Source organism: Physeter macrocephalus, chromosome 4 (assembly GCF_002837175.3).
Source record: "Physeter macrocephalus isolate SW-GA chromosome 4, ASM283717v5, whole genome shotgun sequence".
In the NCBI taxonomy this organism is placed as follows: Eukaryota; Metazoa; Chordata; class Mammalia; order Artiodactyla; family Physeteridae; genus Physeter; species Physeter macrocephalus.
In genome coordinates this window covers 92,604,027-92,631,012 of record NC_041217.1, presented here as the reverse complement: position 1 = coordinate 92,631,012, position 26,986 = coordinate 92,604,027, and the positions used below count along the sequence as shown (strand labels likewise).

The window sequence follows — 26,986 nt, the reverse complement described above, 5'->3', positions numbered from 1 at the left end:
CCGTGAGCCATGGCCGCTGGGCCTGCGCATCCGGAGCCTGTGCTCCGCAACGGGAGAGGCCACAACAGAGGGAGGCCCGCATACCACCAAAAAAAAAAAAAAAAAAAAAAAAAGAAAATGCTGACCTTTAATCCTAATTTTTCAATTAAATAGAACTATTGGAAAAGAGCCATCTCACTTGTTATTCTGCTGACAATGAATGTGGACAGCAGATAAATATAAAAAAATGCCTGATAGATTTTTCTGAGATCATCAGGTTGTTTCTTTCAGGGCAGATAATCCCCCTTCTGGCCAATCATAATATAAAGGAGATTGTATAATATTAGTTAACATTTAGATAATGCAAGTCATATACCAGACATTGTTCTAAATGCTTTACATATATTAATTTATTTATCCTTAAAACACCCTAATGAGGAAGATACTATTATTACTATTTTCATAACCATTTTGTAGAAGAGACAACTGAGACAGAGCGGTCAAGTCATTTTTCTAAAGTCACTCAACCGGTTAGTGACAGAGTGGCATTTTAACCCAACCAATCAGTCTTCTGTGTCTATGCTTTAATCACTATGCAATATAATCTCCCTGCATAGAACAGAGGTGAAGAGCACAGACTCTGGAGCCAGATTGCCTGAATTTAAATACAGACTCCACTGCGTACTAAGTATGTGACATTGACCGTAATTTCTCTCAGCTTCAGTTTCCTCTTCAGTTTCCATTTGCATACTAGAATGGTGTATAGAATTATGTCTTATTCAGATCTTTGTCAGGATTATATGAGGTAGCTCACAAAGAACATTCAGCTCAATAACTGGAGGTATTCAATCATTGTAAGCCATGATTATGATAATGTAGTCACTCTTCCTTTTCTTCTGTTATTAGACAAACAGGTGAGGAAGATTCAACAAGGGATAGCCTAATACTTCTGTAATACCAGATGGGCAAAAGGGATCAACCAATATATGGGCATTTTAACATTTAAATATTACATATCCTTAAATTTGGGCTTAAGACATTTTTAAAAAGTGCTTTAAAATACTATACTATTAGATCATGGAAGTTATAATAAATTATGATATTAGAAGATGTCCCCCTATCTTTTATGATACAATATTAGCAAATGCTCCTAATGTAACCAAGCAGGACCCTATGAGGCCTTCCCCTGTATCCTCTGCTTTACCTCCTCTCTGAAGTATCTGGGTAACAGTATTTGATGCACATTTCCTGAATCGTTTTACAGATGTGAAAACCCCTGACCGAATGGCAGATGTTAACTACTTGATGACCATGAGCCTCCTGGAGCCTAAGGACTGATAATGTTAACCTTGTGACACCACCCTATTCCCTCACCATCAGCCAGACAGAACATGCACTAGCAGATCACATACCCTGTGACACCCCCACCCCCACACCACGCCCACAACCTGGCCTTTAAAAATGCTTTGCCAAAACCCTTTGGGGAGCTCAGGGCTTTTTAGGATATGAGCCACCCGTCTCCTTGCATGGCCCTGCAATAAACCTTTCTCTACTCCAAACTCCTGACGTTCCAATTTGTTCGGCCTCACTGTGCTTCGGGCACATGAACTTGCACTAACACTAATTATATGTAGATAAATGCTCTTTCACTTCCAATTTTTATTGAAAACGTATCTATTTAGGTATAGATTTTTAACATATATCACATGAGGAAAATGTTAGTTAAGGAAATTGGCTTGTTTGTTCCTAAAAACTTCTTCATAAAATCTAACTCTACTATATTTTGTTTTTAAATTGGAGTCATTGTTCTCCATGACTTTCAACACAATATTATTCTCTGTTTCATCAAATTTTGTTGGTGATGCAGCATTTCTTAAAAGACTCCTGTTTTGTTGTCTCCAAGATTTGTCTTTCAAGTTTCTGATATCCATTCTGAAAGTTGTGATGCTGGTGCTTTTCTATTTGAAAGCTCATAGTTTTATTTTTTTCTCAGTTGAATTACATTTTGCTGGAAATTAAGCAGCTTCTGTTAAAAAACAACAGGAAGTTTTTAAACAAATTGATGTTTCAATACTTTATATCTTGTTTGATGCATGAATTTGGTCATTCTAGCCTGTCTTTACAATTTGTTTTATCTATTTCAAAAGACTGGGTAATCTCTCCTGCTTCGGTTGCATAGTTTAAAGTGTAGTAACAACAGATGTATTTCCAAAAACACACATAACTCAGTTAGGTGAATAAAATATAAATAGCTATGCCTAGTTTGCACATGTGCAGGCATTAACTAGTATACCACAACTGACACTTAGTTAACAGCCATTGTTAAGATGCGTTCTAATTTTAGACATGCTAGTATTTGAAAAAAAATGCATCTTCAGGGCTTCCCTGGTGGCGCAGTGGTTGAGAGTCCGCCTGCCGATGCAGGGGACACGGGTTCGTGCCCCGGTCTGGGAAGATTCCCACATGCCGCGGAGCGGCTGGGCCCGTGACCCACGGCCGCTGAGCCTGCGCGTCCGGAGCCTGTGCTCTGCAGCGGGAGAGGCCACAAGAGTGAGAGGCCCGCGTACCGCAAAAAAAAAAAAAAAAAGGCATCTTCAATTGGATGAAATGTGATAACTTAATTTACTACATTGCTCATCTGATCACATAAACATCTGTCACACTCTCACTGTCACTAACTTCACTATCCATAGCTTTCTCATCCTTCCTTTCTTTGCTTACCCAACAGAAACATTTTTAACTTCCCCTAAACTTCATAGTTTAGAATAGAGATAGAAATCCTCCAGGCACAGGCTTACCAACAGAAATAGAGTCTAATAACTAGTCTGTAAAAACCAACCTACATCCCACACCAAAGTTAATTATCCTACATTTTGAAGAACTATAATGTACTACAGGAATGTGCCCAGTTCTGTCCAGATCTGTATGGCAAGTTAAGACTCAAAGCAGAGGTTCAGGAATATTTTACAAATTTCAAAAGCTGTGATCATTTCATCATCAACGCTTTGCTCTTTTCTGTAAAAGCTGCTGAAAAGACTTGGGCAAAGTTTAGAATTAGATCTCATCTGGACCCTTGTATCTCCAGTGTAAAAGTAATTAACTATACTTTTGGGGGGAGAGACCATTAAGATCTTGACATTTAACCTTTTAAAATCTGTACCTTTAATTTTTTTGCTCCAATTTTTAAAGTTCTACTTTAATACTATTTATTCTCTGAATAAACCACAGAGAAAACCAAAAGTCAATACAATTTTTAAAAATAGCTAAACAACTTACAGATAATAGAGGCTAGAGATTAAACAAAAAGAACATTCTGATTAATACTTGAATCTCAAATTGAAATCTTTAACAATCTTCCTTAACAAACTAAGTCATCTCTGTTCTTAATAAACTAAAGGGGAAAAATATTCTCCAGGAATATGGTCTCTAATTACATTTTTAAGTACAATTTTTTTTAGTGATTTTATCTCTGGAATAATACTCTTCTGAGTATTTTACATATCAGAGATTCATGGTAACTCCTCAATAAATGTCTATTATTATTATTTTCAATTCTTTTCCCACATACAAATTCTTGTCCTTTAACTCAGAATGACTAAGTCATACTAAAAGACTCTTGAAGAAAAGAGTATTTATCCTATTTGCTTATGCCTCCCCTGAATAGGGTCTAGTACTGCTGATCTATAGTGGTTAATTTAAAAGATCTAGTTGACCTAAATCCAAATTTAGCTTTGTTTGAAATTTCTGCAATTCCATTGAACATATTATTGTCCATCTAGATGATTACTATAAATACAAAAAAAGATTATCTCATATTGCTATAACATATACATTTTATGACAAAGTAGGAGTTAAACATAATCTTTGATAGATAAAACATTGCATTTGTAAGGAGTACAAATAGAAATATTATTTCTTTTTCCACTCCCTGACATTTTATAAGAATTAGGGGGAAAAAATGCCCAAACTAGTTTAAGTGGGTTAGGTGAGATAGTGAAAACAGAATTCATGAGAAAGTTTTCCCTATTAAATTGAATTTGCAATTGATAGCAGAGTATTAAAAATCTCCATTTACTTAAATGTTTATCTTGTTAAATATTATTGTCCTTGGAACTAGTGATTAAACAATTCTTCTAGGCAGTAGTTCAATATAAAAATTTGTGTAACTAACTATATCTTATTTTATTCTACTAAAAATACAGGATTATAAAGTTTTCACATTGTACTCTGCAAGCACAACCACTGTCTCAGCATGCTACTAAATGGTGTATTCTAATTCAGAATGTGGCTCTAATTAGCTCTTAAATGAACTTACTTTAAAGAAACTGAATGCGATCCAAGAGTTTGTTTGGTAAGCACAGCATTTGAGGGATATCATTAAATATAAGAGAACATACATGGCAATCACTAAATGAAGAAACAGAATGGAATTTAAAAAAAATTTGTATTGAGACGTGATATATAACATTTTCAGGTGTACAAGATAATGATGCGATATATGTATATGTTGCAAAATGGTCACCACGATAAGACTAATTTAACATCTATCACCTTACAAAGTTGTTTGTGTGTGTGTGATGAGAACTTTAAAGATCTACTCTCTTAGCAACTTTCAAATATACAATATAGTATTTTTATCTGTAGTGACCACGCTCTACATTATATCCCCAAGACTTACATTTTACAGCTGGAAGTTTGTACCTTTTGACCACATTCACCCATTTCTCCCACTCTCACCCCTTGCCTCTGGCAACCAGCAATTGGTAGAACTGAATTTTTTGAAGCTATAAAAACTGTACAAAATTTTTCAAACTTTAATGTTAAAGAACCAAGTATGACACTTTAAAAGTGGCCTTACTATTCAACAAAATGGATAACAATTAATGTTGGGTAAAAGTAAAGATAATCTGGGTACGTTGTCAACTTTTATGTTCTGTCATACCCTCTAGACAAAGACCACAAGGAACATACCTATAGTTGAACAAGTTAGGTTTACTGCTTGGTGCTATGAGGGAGAATGTATACTATGGAAAACTGTGGAAATTTTCAGTAAGGGGATGTTAGAAAACAGTTATAAGAGCTGGGCTATGGTTGGATGAGTTGGGGGAGGGTACAAGGGGTGATGCCCTGAATTTGGTTCTGTCAGAAAATGGGATAATTTTACAATTGGGTATCTCAATAAATCTTATTTATAAGAAAGGTACACTAGAGTGAGGCTAAAGCTATAATTGGTAAAGAAGAAACAGTCACTCATATTAGCTAGAAGAGGGAAGTGTGTGCTATCTGTGGCTTCCACAATTACTGATGTTTTGTTTGTATTCAGACATGATTATTAAGTGGCCTTGTTTTTGTCTTGCTCTATCATGGTCACAGAGTGGCCTTCTCGAATGTTGGCATTCTATGAAATTATTCTATGTGCAAAAAGAGAACACCATCATTTAGCTAGGAATGTCAGGGCAGTTAACAGGATCACTAAAGCCTGGTTGATAGTATCAGGCCAACTCCCAAATGTCACGGGAGGCTTTTCTCTTTGTCATCATTCATTCATAAAGACAATTAGTTGATTTTTTCCTCTCTTCTTTGACAATTAGTTGATTTTAACTCAGTAAAAACGTACGTGGTGGCTTTCTTTTTACTCAATTCTGTACTATAACATCATGTGTATTTTTTAAATGATTTTCTTCCAGTTTTACTGAGATACAATTGACATTCAGCACTGTGTAAGTTTAAGGTGTACAGCATGATGATTTGACTTCCATACATCATGAAATGATTCCCATGAAGTTTAGTGAATATCCATCATCTCATATAGATATAAAATAAAAGAAAAAAAATTTTCCTTGTGATAAGAACTCAGGATTTACTCTCTTAACAAGTTTTATATATAATATACAGTTGTGTTAATTATATTAATCATATTGTACATTACATCCCTAGTACTTATTTATCTTATAACTAGAAGATTGCAACTTTTGGCCACTTGTCATGTGTGGACACAAATGTGCTGCTGAATAAGCAATATGGGTGGAGTGATTCAATATTAATTTTACTAAGTTTAAGTTTTATTATAACAAATGATGTGATCTTTTAAAAAATCCATTTAAATAATATTGAATGGACTTCCAATTTACATTATGGATTTATGTAGGGGAAATTTTATCATTAAAACTAATAATCCAAAAACATTTAAAAGTAAATATGGAGAAAATAAAGCTGAAGTAGGAACTGGATTGTTTTTGTTTACTTCAGAGAATCAAGGTTTACATAAAGTGAAAATAATAAAGAGCAAATAGGATAGAAATAGTTAATGGCTAACATTTATTAGCTTATTAAATTGATAATATTAACTAACATTTTGAGTGCTTACTATAGGCCAAGTAACACACATGCATTAATTCATTTACTCCTCGCAACGACATGAGATGAGTTCTAGCATTATTCCTATTTTACGGATGAGGTAAAAGAATTAGACAAGTTGCATAATTTACCTTAGGTCATCCAGGCTAATATGTAACAGAAACAGATATGTGGTATGAAACAATGTCTGTCTGACTTCAGAGCCAGCCCTCAGTCTTTATGCTGTCCCTTTATTTTCTGAGGAGTTTCCTCTAGAAAGATCATCAGTCATAGGGTTTAAGGTTATGAGACATCAGAGTGGCCATCCAGTATGAGGACACAGAGAATATGATGCCAATCACTGATGAAGTCATTATTTTAGGCTAGATAATACAATTTAATATTAGTATAAAGATTGAGAAAGGTCATAAATAGTTTTCTGCTATAAAAAGCACATGAACATTATCTACAGAGTGACCAACCTGAAACAATTCATCACATTATGCTCAGGCTATGTTGAGGCAATGATGTAAAGATAACTGATGCAAACAAATGTAATTATAACAGATATTTCACACAAAAAAAGATGGCTAGTACTTTTCATGACTCTACCACTATTTCACAGAATGTATGTTTTTTAGTTGGATAAAGTACAAACCTAGATCTCTCTCCTTGCAGTTGGAATTAAATTTTAACAAGACTCATATTCTCAGGACTATTATATTTCTTTAGTGCATCACTAGATCATGAGCATAAAGGATTAACAGAAGCAGTGTTGTAAAATGATATAATCCTTTCAGAAACTTGACAATAACTTGGCAAAATTCAAAAGCATTAAAAGTTTTCATACCCAGCTTCCTTACTACATACCAAAAATCTACCAAAAAAAGGAAAAGAAAAAAAAAGATTAAAATCTAAAATGTAGAAAAAAAATTATGAACAAAGAATTTCATCAAAATATTTATAATGTTGGAAACATACTACATTTGCAATATCAGAGGAATAGCTAAGTGAATCACATACCCAAATAATTTAATAAAATGTAGCCATTTATAATTTATGTTTTAATGTTTTTAATGATGTAAGGAAATCTTTATGCTATATCCAGAATAACAAAACAAAAAACAAAATAAAAAGTCTATACACATACATAAGATCACAACTATATACACGCATATACAGAGACTGGAGAGAAATATAGTGTAATCGTCTTCATGAATATTTAAGAATAGTAATGAAATATTATTAAATATTCCTTAAAACTCTTCTTAACTTTCCAAATTTTTGACAAGTACAGTAGACATGTCTGTCACTTACTTTCCTAGACACTCATTTTCTAGAATCTACTGTAATCAAAGACCCTTGAAAGGCAGACCTTACGACCTTTTCACTCACCTCCTCACGTCCAACCATGGATAATCATCTATCCCAAAGCCAGTCAAGGCACACTGGCAGCCCAACGCTAAATATTTCAAGAAATGAACTGAGACAGAGAGATCATAATCAATTACTAATAAGAACAGATGCTGAGCAGTCATAATTTAGAGTTGTCGCTGTGGTTCTAAAGGGCATTGAACAATAAGAGTAAGAAGGTGGTAAGAGATAAAGAGAAACCGAGTGGCACAGCAGCAGATAGAAAGGTAGAAAGCAGATTTTAGAGTTCATAGGGCTTCTGAAAATAACAGAGTGGTCTCAGTTCCTGACATCCCAAATCCAAATTCCATGAAGCCCAACATTAATTATTTTCCTTCTTTGGAATCCTGAGACATCTGTGGCTTTATAATAAACAACTTTTTACTTGACCTAGTTTAAGTTGGTTTCTGTACCTTGAAACCAAAAGAATTTGACAGAATAAATGAAAGAAAATGTAGCAGAACATCTTAATATATTTCCCTTATGAGAAAATGGAATGGGAATATCAACAGGAAAACTACAAGTTTCAATTGTGTCCCTGTGAATACAAAATTCAATTGTATTTTGCGTTCCAGAGTTAACATGTTTCCTTTTATATGACTAGTTGAAGTTTCATTTAAAAGCAGAAAAATGAGTCAGAGAGACTGACAGAAGGGGAAGTCCAAGAGATTCAAAGCGTGAGAAGTATTCAAAACACTGATGCTGGTTCTGATATGCAGAAGAAAAAATTCCTCTACCTAATAGCTAATGTCAACCCCCAGCTGACAGGAAATGAGGACCTCTGCCCTGCAACCATAAGGAATTAGACTCTGCCAACAGCCTGAATGAGCTTGGAAGTGGATTCTCCCTAGAGCCTTCTCATAAGAACTCAGCTACCCAACACATTGATTTTGTTCCTTATGAAATCCAGAGCAGAGAAACCAGCTAAGTAAATTTAGACTTCTGACCTATGGAATTGTGTGATAATAAATTTGTGTGTTTTAAGCCTCTAAGTCTGTAGTAATTTATTATGGTAGCAATAAAAACTAATATACTATCTTAGATCATCTGTACCCAGTTGAGCATTCAGATGACTACAGACACATAAGAATCACAGCTGAGCCTAGCTCAATTGCTGATCCACACAAGTGTTTGATGTTTTAACCCACCAAATTTTTAGATGATTTGTTAGGTAGTAAATAATTGATATAGAAATAAGTACTGCTGTACTAAAAGTCAAAGCAAATGGCATTGACTTGGAGACTGGGTGAAGCGTGGAGCCTTGAAAAGTAGAGAGTAAATTGTTAGTGAAGGCTGAAAATATGGTGATGAAACTGCAACAGGAAGCTAGAAGTAGAAACCAGGTGCCTGATAATATATTACAGTAAGAGTATGGATAGTGAGAAGAGCATAGTTAGATCCCTGGGAAACAGAAACACTTAAGGGATTCAGAGAGAAAGAGGCTATCAGTAAAGGAGATTGACATGTAATGTTTGAGGAAATAGGCAGAGGACCAGGAAAGAGTGATTCAAGGAAACTGATAATGATGGAGGGGCCAGAAAATTGTTTGTGTATGTTAATGTGTGTGTGTGTATCAGAAAAAAAATCTATAAGTATATACAGTGAAATGATAATGGTAATCATCTTTGAATAATAGAATTACTATTGATTTTTTTCTCCTTTTTATTAACATTTTCTAATTTTCCTATTAAAAATATGTGTAAGCCAAGGGTTGTTTTCTTTTTTTTCACTTTAACATTAATGAAGGTATCTTCCTCTACAAAGAGTGCTCAGAAATACTAAAATGCCACAGAGAAATAAATAAAAAGGAAAAAGAAGTATTCACTTGATCTGGCATTCAACAGATTTTTCACAATTTAAAAACCATTTCATTTATCAACAGAGGAATGGATAAAGAAGATGTGGTACATATATACAATGGAACATTAGCCATAAAAAAGAATGAAATAATGCCATTTGCAGCAACATGGATGGACCTAGAGATTGTCACACTGAGTGAAGTAAGTCAGAGAACGATAAATATCATATAATATTGCTTATATGTGGAATCTAAAAAACGGGTACAAATGAACTTATCTACAAAAGAGAAATAGAGCTACAGATGTAAAAAACAATCTTACGGTTACCAGGGGATAAGGGAGAGGAAGGACAAATTGCGAGATTGGGATTGACATATACACACTACTATATATAAAATAGATAATAAGGACCTCCTGTATAGCACAGGGAACTCTACTCAATACTTTGTAATGGCCTATATGGGAAAAGAATCTAAAAAAGATTGGTTGTATACGTATACGTATAACTGATTCACTTTGCTGTACACCTGAAACTAATACAACATTGTAAATCAACTATACTTCAATAAAAATTAAAAAATAAAAATAGGAAGTAAAAAAAATTTATTAAGTAAAAAATCCATTTCATTTGAATTTGGAAGATGAATGGAGGTTGAGGAATGAATGGGAGCATCCACTTCCCAGAGATGTCATAAGCAATAAACAAGAAAAAGTGGGTAAAGAGTTTGACCAGTGCCTTAAACATATTAACAGAGTAAGCACTCCATCAGTGAACACCAGTTAACAATTTTAGGGAAGGATGACAATACCTATATCATGGTGGACGTGTTTTGGATATAGGTTACCTTCAGTAAATCCTTTGGCCTCTTTTAATCTCAGTTTCTTCATCTATAAATTGAGAATAGGGATATCTGCATATATTTCCTCAGACAGTTAAGAATTTGATAACATGTGCAAAGCTCAAGCTCTAAGCTTTGGCTTAGAAATATTTCTGAATTACTGAATAGAGGTGGAGAGAGCAAGCCTGTAACAACCCCTGCAGGAAGTCTGGCTGTGAAATAAAGGAGTGATTGTGATCAAGGTACACAGAACTAAGGCAGAGTGTTTCAAGATAGGAGAAATTAAGTATATACATTTATTTTCAGAAGAGAAGGAAATAGTGAAGAGTGGTAAGATGAAGCTATGAAAAAAGAACTGATGATTAATTTGTAAAACAATATTTTTGCAGAAATGGGACTGGATGGGCTCTAAAGCATGGGAAAGGCATTTATCTCAGTGATCTTTCCTGTGACACAAAAGGTAAGGATAGGTATCAATATGGAGAACCCAAATCTAGGAAAATATTTTTTTGGTGTGTCCCAGCTTGAGTGGGCTTCCACCTGAAGCTTGGAGAATATTCATTTTTGACCCCACAAGTTTGAAAACAATAACAAAAATAATAATTTCCTTGTTTTCCTTGGTGTATTATAAAAGCATCCCTTCCCCCACAAAAAAGGGAAATTTAGAAAGGTATTTTATTGAATAAAAAAATTGAGAGAAATATATTTACTTACTTGAGTGGTGCCTTATATAAACACCTTACCCCAAAATTATTGCTAGGTCCCAGATATCGTTATACAATTAAGCCTCAGTATTTTGAATTCCCACTTCATATACACACTGGTTAACACAAGGTATGTACTTGTTCCCTTAGTACCCTGAATTAACATTTTGAACACTTAATTTTGGGGGTTCTGTAAAAGGAATGTTTTTAAGGTATTTTTGGTAGGTGCTTTGGCTAGGTTCACTGAATCTATTCATTAGTACAAGGGAGCATTTTCCACTAGTTACAGACCAAACCTAAGGTAAAGCTTACTGGGTAAACATTCCTGTTTACTTGTCATGGTAAATTATTTGATTTATGGTTGAACTAGTTTGCTATACACAATAGTTTTGTTTGATAAATAAATAAAATATAGGGGCCAAGATAGATAGCTAGTAATATGTTAAGGACAATATAACACTGTGAGGTTTTAAATAAAGTGAATGATAATATAATTTGTACAGCTATATTGCAATTATCATCACCATCATTTTACTTTCATGTGGAGCTGAAGTTTCTCCTAGACAATGAATATGAACATAATTCATATTTAGTAGCTATTTTGGTTATGCCTTTGTATTGGCCAGGGTTTTCCCTAAATATATGAAGAGATTTGTTTTAAGAAATCAGCTTACCTAATTATGGAGGTTAACAAGTCCAAAATCTGCAGGGTGGGCCAGGAGGCTGGAGACTCAGGGAAGAGTCAATGCTGCAGTTCAAGTCAAGGCAGAATTCCCTCTTACTTGGGGGAGGTCTGTCTCTTGTTCTATTCAAGTCTTCAGCTGACTGGATGAGGCCCATCCACATTATGAAGCGTAATCTGTTTTACTCAAAGTTCACCAATTTAAATATTAATCTCATCTAAAAACACCCTCACAGAAACATCTAAAATAATATTTGACCACATATTTGGGCACCATAGCCCAGCCAAATTGACACATAAAATTAGTCACCTTGCCCATTCTTAATTGTAGTCAAATTTAATGCAACTTTTAAAATTGAGCTAGAAGGATACATACCTGTCAGAAATAGAGTTAAGTGTAATAAATCACTACCAGGGAGAAAGCTGTCAGATGCCCATACTCACCTCAATCACTTCTGCTATTCCAGATAAATAAATTGTCAGCAAGGCACTCCACCCTGACTGTCTTTGATCTCCACCCCCGCTTCCCAACCCCTACACCTACTGGAAGAGCCACCAATGTTAGTCTTACATCAGGCTTATTCAAAACGCAAGGAGGCAGTAAGTAGCCTGTCCTGTTTCTCCCCTCCTCTCACTCCCCCTCTCCTCTCCTCTGCCTCCCTCCTCTCCCCTCTTCTCTTTGGCAGCCTCTAAGCCCAGGGACTTGGGATCACTGGCTCTGGAGAGATGTGTTTGACATCTCATACCTTACACAGGAAGGAATGCAGACATGACAACTGGCCCAGTCAGGCAAGGGCAATAACAGCACCAAACTCTTAAGATGATCATTCCTAGACAGGAGAGTGCAGAGGGTAAAATTTCTGATTTCTTACTCAATGCACAAGCGCATTAACACACATATATTTTGTAATTTTAAAAAATATGTAAAAACGTAGGCCATCTAATTGGAATAACTCAGATGAACAGGATATGCATATTTATGATACACATGTCAAATATAGTATTACCAATGGCACAAACAAGACATAAATTTATTCTCACACAAGTTAAAGGCCCATGCTGGTATGGCAGTTGTGCTATACAAATTAATCACAGGGTCAGCTTCCTTCTGTCTTGTGGTTTGTCCACATATAGGTTCCTAGATGACTCACTACCACTTATACAAAAGTAAAGAGGAAAGAGGGAAGGGAACATATTTCCCTTTTCTTTAAGGGTATTATTTACAGGAGGCAGAGATTATGTCTGTTTACATGCCATTGTCCAGTACACAAACATACGTTGCTTGAAGGGAGAATGGGAATCTTTAGTCTAGATGACCTTATCGGTATTATAAGAAGAAGAAGGAAAATGGATAATAGGGCACAAATAACCAGCAGTGTTGACCACATATCTAAACATTAGCTTAACTATATACATGTATATAATTATATATATATGTTATTTATATTATTTATATATATTTATATTATTTAAATATATAAATATATATAATTAGGAGCTTTGCTTTAGCTTAATTATCCTTTTCACAGTGGTCAAAAGATACAAGTAATAAAAAAATATATATACTTGCATGTGTGTATTTGTGCATGTATACATATATACATATCTAGAGGAAAAAACAGTATGATTCATATCTTGAAATTAAAGTTATAAATACTCATCTGCTATTATGGTGATATAATATAACTCTGTCAGTAAGAACTTGCTTTATGTCATGAGGCATACTAGATTCATTTTGATTGATTTTGGAAACTTGTAAGCACTAGAAAATTTCTCTGTGGGTATAAAATAAACTGTGAGGTTTATTCATTAACTATTCACATGAAAAAAATCTCTTCTTAAATAAGTAGCTACCATTGCCACAATTGGGCTTGTAACAAACAATCCCACAACCCTGATCTACAAAATAACAATCATTTATTCTTGCTCACACATCTGTGTGCTGGCTGGAAGTTGGCTGACTTAAACTGAACTTGGCTCCAAGCTATAAGTTAGGTCCAAGTCTGCTCCATATGTCTTTCTTGGATCAGTGGGACTAGTGGGCTACCTGGGACATGTTCTTCACGTGACAATAACAGAAGCACAAGAGGGCAAACTCAACTGCTGCATTATTTTTTTAGGCCTCACTATGACATGTGTGCTAACATTGGCATTGCTAGTCAAATGGTCATGCCCAAAATTAAGGGCTGATGAAATACATTCTGCCCACCTTGAGACATGGCAAGGGTGTGGATATATATTCCTATTATAAGGAGGCAAAAATTGGGACCACTCAGTCAATCTACCATAAGATGTTATTTTGTACCATTCCAAAGTGAATGTAATTTCACTTTGTGTATTAGACTTATTTCTATAAACTAATTTGTTTATTAAATCCTTACTTGACTGCTATTATATATGAGGCACGACGTTTTTCAAAAAAAATTGAAGATACATCTCCTGCTTTATAGAAAATCAGTCTGGTGAAATATTATATCAACGAATTATAGCATAATGTGGTAAGTTCAGTGATAAAGATATGGAGAGGATAATACACAAACATGAGGAGCGGCATATATTTCAGCCTAGAGAAAAGGGAAGAGTATTGAGAAAATTTCCTGGAAGAGATGTTTTAAAAAGCCCTGTGGAAAACAAGGGAATTAAATTCTATCAGTTATCTTTTGATGTATTAAAACTTCCCAGAAAACTCTCAGAGGAATTTTACTCACGTCTTTGGGTTTGCTGGGGTGGTTCTGGCTTTACGTATTCTCCATTCTCCTTTTGGAGCCAGTAGCTAGCCAGGGTATATTCTTCTCATGGTGATGGCAAAGAGCTAGACAAACAGCATAAACACATGGTGTTCTACCTTCTAAAATTCCATTGTCGAAAGCAAGTCGCATGAGTGAGCTCAACATCGAGGGGTAGGGAAGGAAGTGTACTCCTTTTTTGTGTGTGCTGGTAGAAATTGAGAGGTTGCAAGGCAAATGATTACAGGGAGGGGGGAAAGAATTGAAGCAAATAATTCAACCTACCAGACAAGTAAAAAAATCACCCCAAACCCAATTTCCTACAAATACTGACCTAGCTAGATAGCTAGCTATCTTACAATAAGTAAAAAAATAAATATATAAAAGACATAAATACATAAAAATAGGTATTTAGTCCATAACATGTGATTTAGTCCATATGATGTGATAGGCACTATGATATATGTTTGGAAATTAATAAATATTTATTATTAATATGCACCACACTAATTCCTACAGCACTGGGAATGCTCATTGATTCCATGGTCCATAATGATAACAATGATAACATTGACTTAATATTTAGTTATAATTTTTATATCATTTTTCTATATTTTCACAGAATTAATTTGTAAGATATATATATAGATACATCAATTAAAACATTTATTAAATTCTCAGGACAAATTTTCATAGTGTTTTTGTTTAAATTTTGTTAAACATAGTAACATAGGACTCAATTTTGTAAACTGGCTTTATTAAAGTGAAGTACAGTGACCATAAACAGCTAGCATTCATTGAGCTCTTACAGGCACTTTACATACATTAATTCATTAAATGCTCACAGAAATTCTTGAGCTTGATATTACAGTTATTTTACAGATGAGGTTCAGAGAAGTGAAGTAATTCCTCATGATCACAAAACTAATAATAAAACTTTTTCCTTACCCATTTATGCCTAGCTGTAGCTTACTATCTTAAACATAAATCTGCTTTTCTTTAATTATCAAATATTTCTGGCAACAATAATCCAGATTTTTTTCCTACTAAATTATAATGCCCTTAATTATTTTATTCATTTATTCATTAGATGTTAATTGAACAGTTACAATGTGCAAGAAATTACCATAGTAATTGGGGACAAAGACATTAAAAGGATGATATAGTCCATTACCCTCATGTATCTTTTAGTCTAAAAGGTTTAACAAACATGTACTGACTGAATGGCTGACTAATGACAGTAGGCCTGCCCATCTTTCCCCTTCAAATTTTGGTTTCTCTACTATTTCCCTGAAAACCACAAAATGGAGATTTTTCAAATTGTTCATAAATTAAAGATATGTATCTGAAATAAGAACTAAATAAATCACCTATAAATAAACTAAATCAATCAGTTAGAATTCTTTGATTGTGACAGGAAATGCAATAAAGTTGGATGTTGCAAAAAAGGAGGGGATACTGGCTAACATACAGAAAAAACATATAGTGTTAGATCTATCTTCAGGTCAGAAACAAAACTGCACCAGGATCAATTCTCAGGCTCTACTCCCTTTGGAGGCCCTGGTCTTATGCCATGCACCTCCAATTAACAAAAATGCTTCGCTATTTCCAAGCCACTCATAATCATAACCAGTGTTGAAGAGAGGATCTGCTCTGGCATTCACAGCAAAAGTCTTGAAAGTGTACTTTAATTGGACCAGTACTTCTGCTCACCCCTGAAATAAGCTCAGTGACTAGATCAGGATTGCTTCAAGCCAATGAGTTTAGCCCTGAAACAGAGAGGGGTAACTCAACTGCAACCTCATAGCTGAGAAATGCAAGTTCCCCATATGAGTGTTAAGAGATTTTTGCAAATATTTTTGAGGGGTGGCTAAGCTTTATTTTACATAGAATAGGTTGCCAATTTGATTCAGTTGAGGTATTATTGAATAATTCTACTGACCACAATCATTCATTTAGCAAATGTTGACTAAATGCCAGACTTCTATTAGTTAGTTATACCATAAAATTACCCAGAAGAGAATAAGATATTGATCTTAAAAAATATATATTTTCTCTGACTTAATAAACTGTAATAAACAATCTAGATAAAACTATCTAAAAGTATCTATTGATAAAAATAGATAAATCTTTTTAAAACTTGATAGGATAGAAGCAGAAGAAATCTTTAAGTTAGCCTTTCCTTTTTTCTAGAAGTGGAGAAAAATTACCTGGACTTTTGATTATAAAAATGTAAAGCAAAGGTTTTATTCTGGAATGAAAAGTTTACAAAGAGGTGCTGTATTAATGTTTATTGTTTCCTTCATGAAAATGGATCTTTGGTAAACTTGGATTAAGACAATGTTTCTCTGAAAACTATTTGGGGAAGATGTGATACCCATGTGTCTGCCTATCCTTACTCAAACAGTTACTCATAAGGGATAGATAAAACCAAGACACTAGATAAAGGGAAGAAGGAAAAAATTGACCTCAAGCACATGGCGCAGGACCAAGAGTTCTGGACTCCAACCTGGATAGTTCACCTGTAACTTCCTCACATGTTATTATTCCACACTGGGAAACTTAACAATGTAGAATGATCATTGTCAGACAATGTTTTAGTTTGGGAGTGAGGCGGTAGGTTCATGGGTGTTCATTTTGTTATTATTAGGCTGTGAAACATTTATGTCACATATATTCTAATACTGTATTACATCTAATGCTGTATTTTAAGATACAATAAAGGCAAATAATAAAGAAATTGGTAAAATCAATGCATTGGGATCCTATAAAACATGATTTGAAGAACAATGTATAATCACACAAAAAGAAGTCTGCAACACATTACTAAAAATTACAAACTCATATGAATCATAATATTCAATTTTTATAAATACATGTGTATAATATAGGTAGATAAAGGAGTAGAGGGAATTATACAAAAATGCTAATAGAAATTATTAATAGTTGGTGGGGTTACACTTTTTCTTTCTTTCATTTGCTAATCAGTATAGAGTTCCAACAATAAATATATACTACTTTTGGAAAATAGTAATATATTAATCTGAACTACGTTATAGTTGTTTTTAAAAATGTAAGTTCTTAGATTGACTAAATCTAAGATATTTATGAGACAGTAATATATTTGGAAAATTTACTTGGAGGATGCCTTCTCACTAAAATAAGGTCAACTCATAAATCCTCTCTTAAGTTGAATGTAAAGCAATTTTATGAGGCTGGTTTGCAAGAGAAGTTGGGAATGGGGTAGAGGGAATAGAGAGGAGGTCTAAGTCAATGCAAGACTTGGAATTTATACTGTAAGTCTTCCCAAGGTATAGGAAATCACCATCACTGAATGTTTTTTTCCACTTTGAACCATATAACCTGAGAAAGACTATCAGTATATCTGAATCTCTACCAACATTGCTAATTGTACCAAGATCTGGGTTAACTTGATAAAAAATGTTAACAATTAAATAATTTACATTCCTTTCATTTTAAGTCATTCTAATCAAGTAGAGAATTAAGCAATAATTACCTTTCTTACTAAGTAGAAAGGAAGAGAGAAGGACGGAAAAAAATCTTTCCTTTAGCAGTTGAAAGAAAATTAACAAATTTTCTGTCTTTTGGCCAATAATATGTCACATAAAGGCACAAAGGGAAAATATTATAAAGAAATAAATTATTATTTATAATTATTATTTATAATTTTTTACAAAAGTCGACTTTTTTCAGTAGTTAATTTTTTCAAAAAATAAGAAAATTATACTATCTATTACTATAATGAAAACTTTTTCTACTGTCTCAAAGTACTATTATTCATTTTTACATGTCCAATTTTTCATTTATTTTGGTAAATTTAATTTACCAAAGAATATGCATACATTTAATCAATTTAATTAATTGATATTTATAAAATTAATTTCCAGAATTCCCCCAAAATTGATTGTTCAGAAGTTGACTATCTAATTTGTAGGCTTTCAACACTTTCTTTTCTACCAGGTCCTTATTGATAATTTTGCTAAACAAAGGTAAAGTTAGACAAGCATAATAGCATTGAACCTAACTTGTTCTTTCCGCAAGATGGTACACTAACTGGAAGAGATCAAAAATGGTATTGGGAAAACTGGACAGCTACATGCAAAAGAATCAAACTGGACTACTTTCTTGCACCATATATAAAAAGAAACTCAAAATAGATTAAAGACTTAAACGTAAGACCAGAAATCATAAAACTCTTAGAAGAAAACATAGGCAGTATGTTCTTTGACATGTTTTAGCAATATTTTTTGGATATGTCTTCTCAGGCAAGGGCAACACAAGCAAAAATAAACAATGGAACTACATCAAACTAAAAAGCTTTTGCACAGTGAAGGAAACTATCAACAAAATGAAAAGGTAACCTACTGAATGGGAGAAGATATTTGCAAACAATATATCTGATAAGAGGTTAATATATAAGACATAAAACAAGTTAACATCAAAAAAAACCAAACAACCCAATTTAAAAATGGGCAGAGGACCTGAGAAGACATGCAGATGACCAAAAGACATATGAAAAAATGTTCAACATCATTAATCATCAGGGAAATGCAAATCAAAACCACAATGAGATATCACCTCACACGTGTCAAAATGGCTATTACCAAAAATACAATAAATAACAAGGGTTGGCCAGAATGTGGAGAAAAAGAAATCCTTGAAATTGATGGTGGGAATGCAAAGTGGTGCAGGCACTATGGAAAACAGTATGAAGCTTCCTCAAAAAATTAAAAATAGAACCATTATACGATCCAGCAATTCTACTTCTGGGTATTTACCCAAAGAAAAAGAAAACACTAATGCAAAAAGATATATGCAACCCTATGTTTACTGCATAATTTATTCACAATAGCCAATATATGGAAGCAACCTAAGGCCCATCAACAGATGAAGGAATAAAGAAGCTGTGATACACACACACACACACACACACACACACACACACACTGGAATATTACTGAGCCACAAAAGAATGAAATCTTGCCATTTGCAACACACGGATGTACCTAGAGGGCATTATGCTAAGTGAAATAAGCCAGAGAGAGAAAGACAAACACTGTATAATTTTACTTATTGTGGATTCTAAAAGGCAAAACAAATGAACAAACATAACAAAACAGAAACAGAGTCATAGATACAGAGAACAAATAGGTGGGTGCCAGAGGGGAGAGGGGTGGTGAGATGAATGAAATAGGTGAGGAAAATTAAGAGGTATAAAGTTCCAGTTACAAAATAAATGAGTCACAGGGATGAAAGGTAACATTGTGGGGAATATAGTCATAATAATATAACATCTTTGTATGGTGACAGATGGCAACTAGACTTATTGTGGTGATCATTTCATAATGTATAGAAATATCGAATCACTATGCTGTGCACCAGGAACTAACATGGTGTTGGATGTCAATTATACTTCAACAAAAGAACAAACTCATAGAAAAATGATCAGATTTTTGGTTACCAGCAGCAGGGGGTTGAGGAAGGGGGAATTGAATGAAGGTGGTCAAAAGATACAAACTTCCAGTTATAAGATAAATAAGTGTACTAGGGATGTAATGTTCAACATGATGAATATAATTAACACTGATGTATGTTATATATGAAAATTGCTAAGAGAGTAAATTCTAAGAGTTTTTATCACAAGAAAAAAAGGGTTTTTTTTCTTTTATTTTGTACCTATATGAGATGATGGATGGTCACTAAACTTATTGTGGTAATGATTTCATGAAGTATGTAATTCAATTCACTATGTCGTATACCTTAAACTTATACAGAACTGTATGTCAATTATATCTCAATAAAACTGGGAGAAAAAATAATAAATTTATATACTTAAAAAAGACATGTGCTTCCCATGAATGTTGAGTGACCAAGAATCAGAAAAAAAAATAAATAAATGAAATACTTGTTCAACAATGAGGAATAGAGGATATAAGATATAGAGAAACTTATGTCCCGGCCAAAATCATAAGATTTTGAAAACAGCAGGTAAAGGGTTTGAGGTTGAAAAAATTAGGAAACTCTTGTTAATAATGAATAGTATAAGAGACCTTTTTAAATACTGATTTTAACAGAAATTATGAATATAATAAGAGGTTAGTGGAATGACAGAAATGCTAAAACGCATTACTATGCAAAAGGTGAGCCAATCAGAAGGGTAGAAATGAAGCAGAATAAAAACAGGCAATTTTTATTTTATGCTTAAACTTTCATCTTCCTATCATCTCACCAACCTAGGAAACACATACGTGACATTTCCCCCTACCTTGCACCCTCATTCTTCAGTTTGAAGGTTTAATGCAAACATTTGCCTTGCCTAGGACAAGCTTGCCATCTAGTGACAATGACTTGTAACTACAGAATACGGGAACGCACTTAGTGCACACAAACATGCATGAATTGCCTCAAAACTTCAACCATTCTTTTTTCCCCCAACAAATATTTATAGAGTTCCTATTATGAGCTGGGATGTGGAGATACAATGATTGGAAAAAATTAATGTGGTTCCTAAAACTTTAGTGGGAAAGACAGAAATTATTCAAATAATCACCAATTAAATATAAAAATAACAAATATAACCACTTCTATAGCACCGACTCTGTGCAGAATAATTCATTTAATACTTATAAAAATTCTATGATAAAGACATTATCTTCATTTTATATATCAGAAAAGTGAAGAAGAGAGGTTAAGTAACTTCCCCTAGGTGTGAGAATAGAGCAGGATTATAAAACTCAGACGGTTTCACTCCCAAATCTGTGCTTTTAATTGCCTCTGAATGTAAAAGTGAAACTGTGAAATATGCAAGCAAGATAATATTAGGACTGGACAACATTCATTCATTCAACAAATATTTACCAAACTCCTACAATGTACCAGATACTATGTTTGGCCTGTAGATAAAGAAGCAAATAAAACAAAGACAAGATAGACACTCTAATGTCATGGAGCCTATATTATAAACACATACAGGCATGCACACACAAACACACATAAGAATATATAATTTCTAGGCTGTTATATGCCAAGAAATTAATAAGGCAAGTAAGTGATTAGTGATGGGTAGGTGAAGAGGCACGCTATTTCCAGAGCAGTGGCAAAGTCCTCTCTGAGGAAATCTGTAGTGAGTCCACTACAGATTTCCTTAGAGAAGGGTATAAGCTTAGAAGTGAGATTAGTATTTTAATTGGACTGAATGATGATAAATAATGGTTTGTTTTTAAAATCAAAATGAGTAGGAAAGTTAAGGAACATGTCAGGGAAGGGAGATCCAATAAAACATGTTTGAAGCTGTAAAATATACATATACTTGCTGCTGTGATTTATTTTTTGAAGAAATTGAAGGTAAAATTTATTTAGAACCGTGTTCTGTCACTGAACTGGGATTACGGTAGATTTACATGTTATGAGCAGATGTCAGTACCCACATATTCATAATACAAAGATAGATGATTATAACAGCCAAAGGTTTTGCAAAAACAGATCATTAATATATTTTTAAGTGACAGTTTTATTCCACATTACTTCGAGAGACTTGAACTCATTTATCCTAAAAGAGAAATACTAAATCCATAAAGGGACTGGTAGAATTATGTATGCATAAGGTTCACGTGCAGAAAGCTAGCTTACTTACCACCGAGTCAACTCAGCTATAGAGTGACAGGTATAAGTTGTTAGGTCTCAAAGGAAAGCTTGATTTGGGTCTTAAGAAAAAAAATCAAATTAATTAAAAATCAAAAAAAAGGAAAAAAAAATATATTTGGTAGCTCCATGAGATCTGAGTAAGTTAAACCAATGAGCCAGCTGGTTACATACACATATTTTTATTTCTATAAGGTAGATTCTGCTATGGACTAAATTATGTTCCCTCAAATTTCATATGTTAAAGATCTAACACCCAACGTGATGGTATTTGTAGATGGGGCCTTTGGGAGGTAATTAGGTTTACATGAGATCATGCAGGTGGGGTCTCTCTCCTCTCTCTCTCTCTCTATCTCTCTCTCTCTCTCTCTCTCTCTCTCTCTCTCTCTCTCTCTCTCTCTCTCCCCCTTGTGAGGACACAACAGCAAAGCAAGCCGGGAAAAGAGCTATCACAAGAACTTGACAATGCTGACACTATGATCTTGGACTTTCAGCCTGTAGAACTATGAGAAAATAAATTTCTATTGTGTAACCCACTCAGTTTATGGTATTTGTTATGGCAGCACCAACTGTCTCACATAGATTCTGACAACACAATTGCTGGGTTAAAAGGCATGTTTACATGTTATTTAAACAAATACTAAGTATTATTTTTCTGAAAGCTGATGACAAAAATTTGCCCTCATATGCACACCAACATAAGATTTCATGGCTATGTAAACTGTTTATTTTACACAGGGAGTAAATCTACAAATGACTATCCGTGAGATCCACACATAATCATCACTCAATAAGTAACACAGAATAATACTGACATTTTGTCTTTGACCAGTGTGATAATTTTTCAGTGAACTCTTTAGCCTGGTTTCTTAAAGTCATCATGCAAATCAATGAGTATGCAATCGCTAGTTGCCTGCAGGATATATTTTAGTTTTTTGTGAGTAATATTAATTTACATGTTTTAACATTCAGTGACTACTAATCTACTTCTAAGGCACTATGTTAATGCTTGGAGGATACAGAGATGAATACAGCAATTCCTGTCTTCAAGGAGCTTACCAGTAATAAGGAAACTATATACACACTCAAATTTATATATGACGATTTCTAGTATAAAAATAAATGTAATGAAGACATAAATTCTGCCTTGAGAAAAGGAAAAGTCTTTGATAGTGGTTGTATTAAACTACAAAGTTTTGGGGTGATTTATTACACAGCAATAGACAAAAAAAATAATGAAAAATCTAGTTTCCTGTGTTTCAGCCGCTGCAACACAGAGAACAGAAGAGGCAGAGATGGTGTTGACTGACAACGAACAATTTAGTTAAAAGGCAACATTTGAGCACCTGAAGAAGGGGAGCCAAAATGCAGATACCTGTGGGAAAAGCATTTTTTCAAAGTTTTAGCAAGTACTACAAAGATCTGAGTCATGTGTCTGAAGAGTTCAAGAACAGCTAGATTAGTATGTCTATAGTGAAGTGTGAAGGAGGGGGAAAGAATAGATGAAGCCAAAAAAGTAATACATTGGTGGAGCCAGATCATATAAGCTCTTAGAAATCAAAGGAAGAATTTTAGCTTTTAGTCTAAGTGAGAGGAAAAGCCACTGGAGAGTTCTGAGGGCATAATAGAATCACTCTGGCTGTGATAATAAAAACATATTGAAGAATATATTATATATAGTATTACACATGTATAATAAACTACAAATAAATAAAAATAAATAACAATTACATTTTAATTTATGTATATAATTTTAATACATGAATAAATAAGTATATTTAATATTTATTATATTTATATTTTATAAAAACAAAAATATAAAATATTATATACGTATATATTAAAATATCATATATTTATTTATACATGTATATATTATATTTATTTATATACTTTTAAAGTATAAATATATATATATAAATAAAAGGATATTTATCATGAGGAATTGGCTCATGTGATTATGGAGCCTGAAAAGTCCCATGATCTGCCATCTGCAAGCTGGAGATCCAGGAAAGCTGGTTGTGTAATTCAGCCTAAGTTTGAAAGCCTGAGAACCAAGGGGAAATCATGGTGTAGAACCCAGTCTGATTGTGGAAGATGAGATGAGATGAGATGTCTCAGCCTAATCAGTGAGGCAGGAAAGGAAGGGTGATCCTTCCTTTCTCCATCTTTTGTAGTATTCTGGCCCTCAATGGATATATGATGCCCACCCACATAGGAAAGGGCAATTTACTTTACTGAGTTCAACAGTTCAAATATTAATCTCATCCAGAAACACTCTCAGAGACACACCCAGAAAAAATGTTTAATCTGGGTACCTTGTGGCCAGTCAAACTGACACATAAAATGAACCATGAGAGTGTATTTTTACTGGTGAAAGAATGGGCTTTGCTATGGTAAAAAAATAAAATTAAAAAAATAAAAAGAATTAACCCTAAACTATCAGTGTATTTACATAATAAAAGTTATTTCTTACTTATACAAGGTTTGGAGGGGGTCAAGCACTTTTGTAGGGAAGTTGTCATTGATGTGGTGACCAGGTATTCTATGCAGTGTTTACCTCACAGCTCTTTGACCTCAATATGTGGCCTCCAGGATCGCTGCTTTCACACCCCCTCTCTGTACAATAGTCTGGAATTGACACATGTTGCTTTCATAACAGCCCACTGACCAGAATGAATCCCACGGTTGCACCTAACATGGGAGTTGGAAAAAGTAGAGAAATATATGGAATAATTGCTGAACCTTACTGAGTCAGCCCAGGTGGCAGTGCCTCTTAAAAATCAAGGGGTAACAGGAAACAAGGTGGCACCTAGGGATGATGTGAAAAAAATTACTGAGACAATAAGGGCACCAGGAGCTGAGAAAGTTTGGGAACCTCTGGGCTATACCAAGAAAAGGAAATGAGAAAAATGCAACTCAAAGCGGACCACACCCACTTCCACTTAAACATGGCAGAGATGAAAGCAAATTACATCTTCTTCCTATCCCTCAGGTCCAGCGTTATATGAGGGGAGGGTAAAAAGCGTGACCTTATTAGAGTTTGAAGTTGACATTTCAAATCGACTTGGACTGTTAGTAACTGAAAATGACCAAGACATTATGAAATCTGCCTGAGCAGATTATCCGTCAAGGGACGGATAAGGTGGATTTAATTGAGTAAAACTAAAAGTAATTAGGAGAAAATAAAATTCTGTCATGTTCCTATTTCACTGAGCTGTGATATCTCAATTATAGTAAAGACCACTAAACTTATCTTGATGACCCATGTAGCAATTCTTGACCATAGGTGGCAGTGGTAATATTAAAGTTAATCCATTCATGCATTCATTCATTGAACAAATATTTATATATGTCTACTATATGCTAATCATACATAATAACTATAAGAGATGCAGGAAAAAGCCTGTAAAGGAGTGTTTAAAGTAGCATGCCCTCTCCAATCAGTTTATCCCTCTACCCTGGGTCTATTTTTGTTTTTTTTCCCCCTCAAAGCACTTATTTACTCTCCAAAAGGAAGTCATTTACTTACTTATCTACATGTTTTACTCTGTCTTTATTACTAGAGTGTAAGTGCCAAGAGAAAACGTATTGCCTTGTTCTTCCTCCTCTCAATTTCTCAACACTGGCATGCCCCATGGATCAATAATGGTCCCCTTTCTCTCTACCTACACTCTTACACCTTGGACATAAATATCCTATGTGTTGATGTTACATATGTATCTAGTGTTGATGTTTCTCCAGAATGCCATAATTACACATCCAACTGCTTACTTGAAACACTGGATACCGAATAGATACTTTAAATTTAATGTGTTCCTTCCTCCCCTACAGTCTCTAATCTAGCTACACTTTAGTGAACTCTTCTCATGCTCAGTAAATGGCATCCTCATTCACCTAGATGGTGGACAGTTGGGGCTCAAGCCAAAACCTCAAAATTTATCTTAATTACTCTTCTTCATCTGCAAGTCTATCAATTCTACTTCCAAAATACATCTCAATTCCGGTTCCTTTTCTCCATGTCTACTGTTAGGTAACTATTTCTAGCAGTGTCTTTTGCCTGGGCTACTACAGTAGCCCAACTGGTCTTCCTGCTTCTACTCCATTTTTCACACTGCAACCAGAGAAATTTTCATATCTAAAATTTAATCATTACATACATATACACATACACACAGACCTCTACTAAAAATTCTGTCAGTTTCCAATTGCTCTTCGGTTAATCAAGACTTCAAACTAACCCACAGGGTCCTCATGGTCTGGCTCTATATACATGACATTTTATGGAGGGGTTCTCCATAGTTTTTCTAGTTTTTATTTATGTCTGTCCCTCCCTTGTTCCCCAACCCGTTTTCCATGGGAGCCAAACTTTGTTATGTTTACTGCTATACAGTTACCATCTAATCAAGTAGCAAATAAAAAGAGCAGTTAAGAGGCACCTTAGGCCTCCAGACTGTAGTAGCTGCACCTAAAATAATACCTCTATCCAGAATCCTCAATGCCCTCTTTGTATGGAATTAGGAAGACTTCTCTGCCTCGCTCCATTCAGGAACGAAGCAGAATAGTGTAAAGGCCAGTCACACTAGCAGGGTCAAATCCCAGTTCGGTCATTTAATAGCTGTGTGACTTACACCTCCCTGTATTGTACATCAGAGTGCTCAATTGTAAAATGGGGAGGAGTACCTACACCTTAGAGTTGTTGATGGGATTTATATTAGGGCATCTCTCCCTAGAGACCGCAAATTCCGTGAAAGGGAACCACGGCCAGACCGTATCACGCTGCTGCTACGTGTCCGATGATTCAACAAAACAAGTGTCTGTCTCAACTTTTTGATCCTTAAAACTG

General features: G+C 34.4%; 1 long non-coding RNA gene across 3 annotated transcripts in view; it reads right to left on the bottom strand.

Moving 5' to 3' along the window:
- Positions 1-26,986, bottom strand: part of LOC102983424 (uncharacterized) — a 139,316-nt gene that overhangs the window by 111,881 nt on the left and 449 nt on the right. For 2 of the 3 annotated variants that reach the window (XR_447637.4, XR_008617167.1), the window contains exons 2-4: positions 14,461-14,564; positions 12,499-12,582; positions 11,745-11,895 (exon numbers count right to left, since the gene is read on the bottom strand). This is a non-coding gene — a long non-coding RNA (uncharacterized lncRNA). Of the gene's footprint in view, positions 1-11,744; positions 11,930-12,498; positions 12,583-14,460; positions 14,565-26,986 lie in introns of all 3 variants that reach the window. The other variant, XR_003679552.2, reaches the window with a different exon arrangement.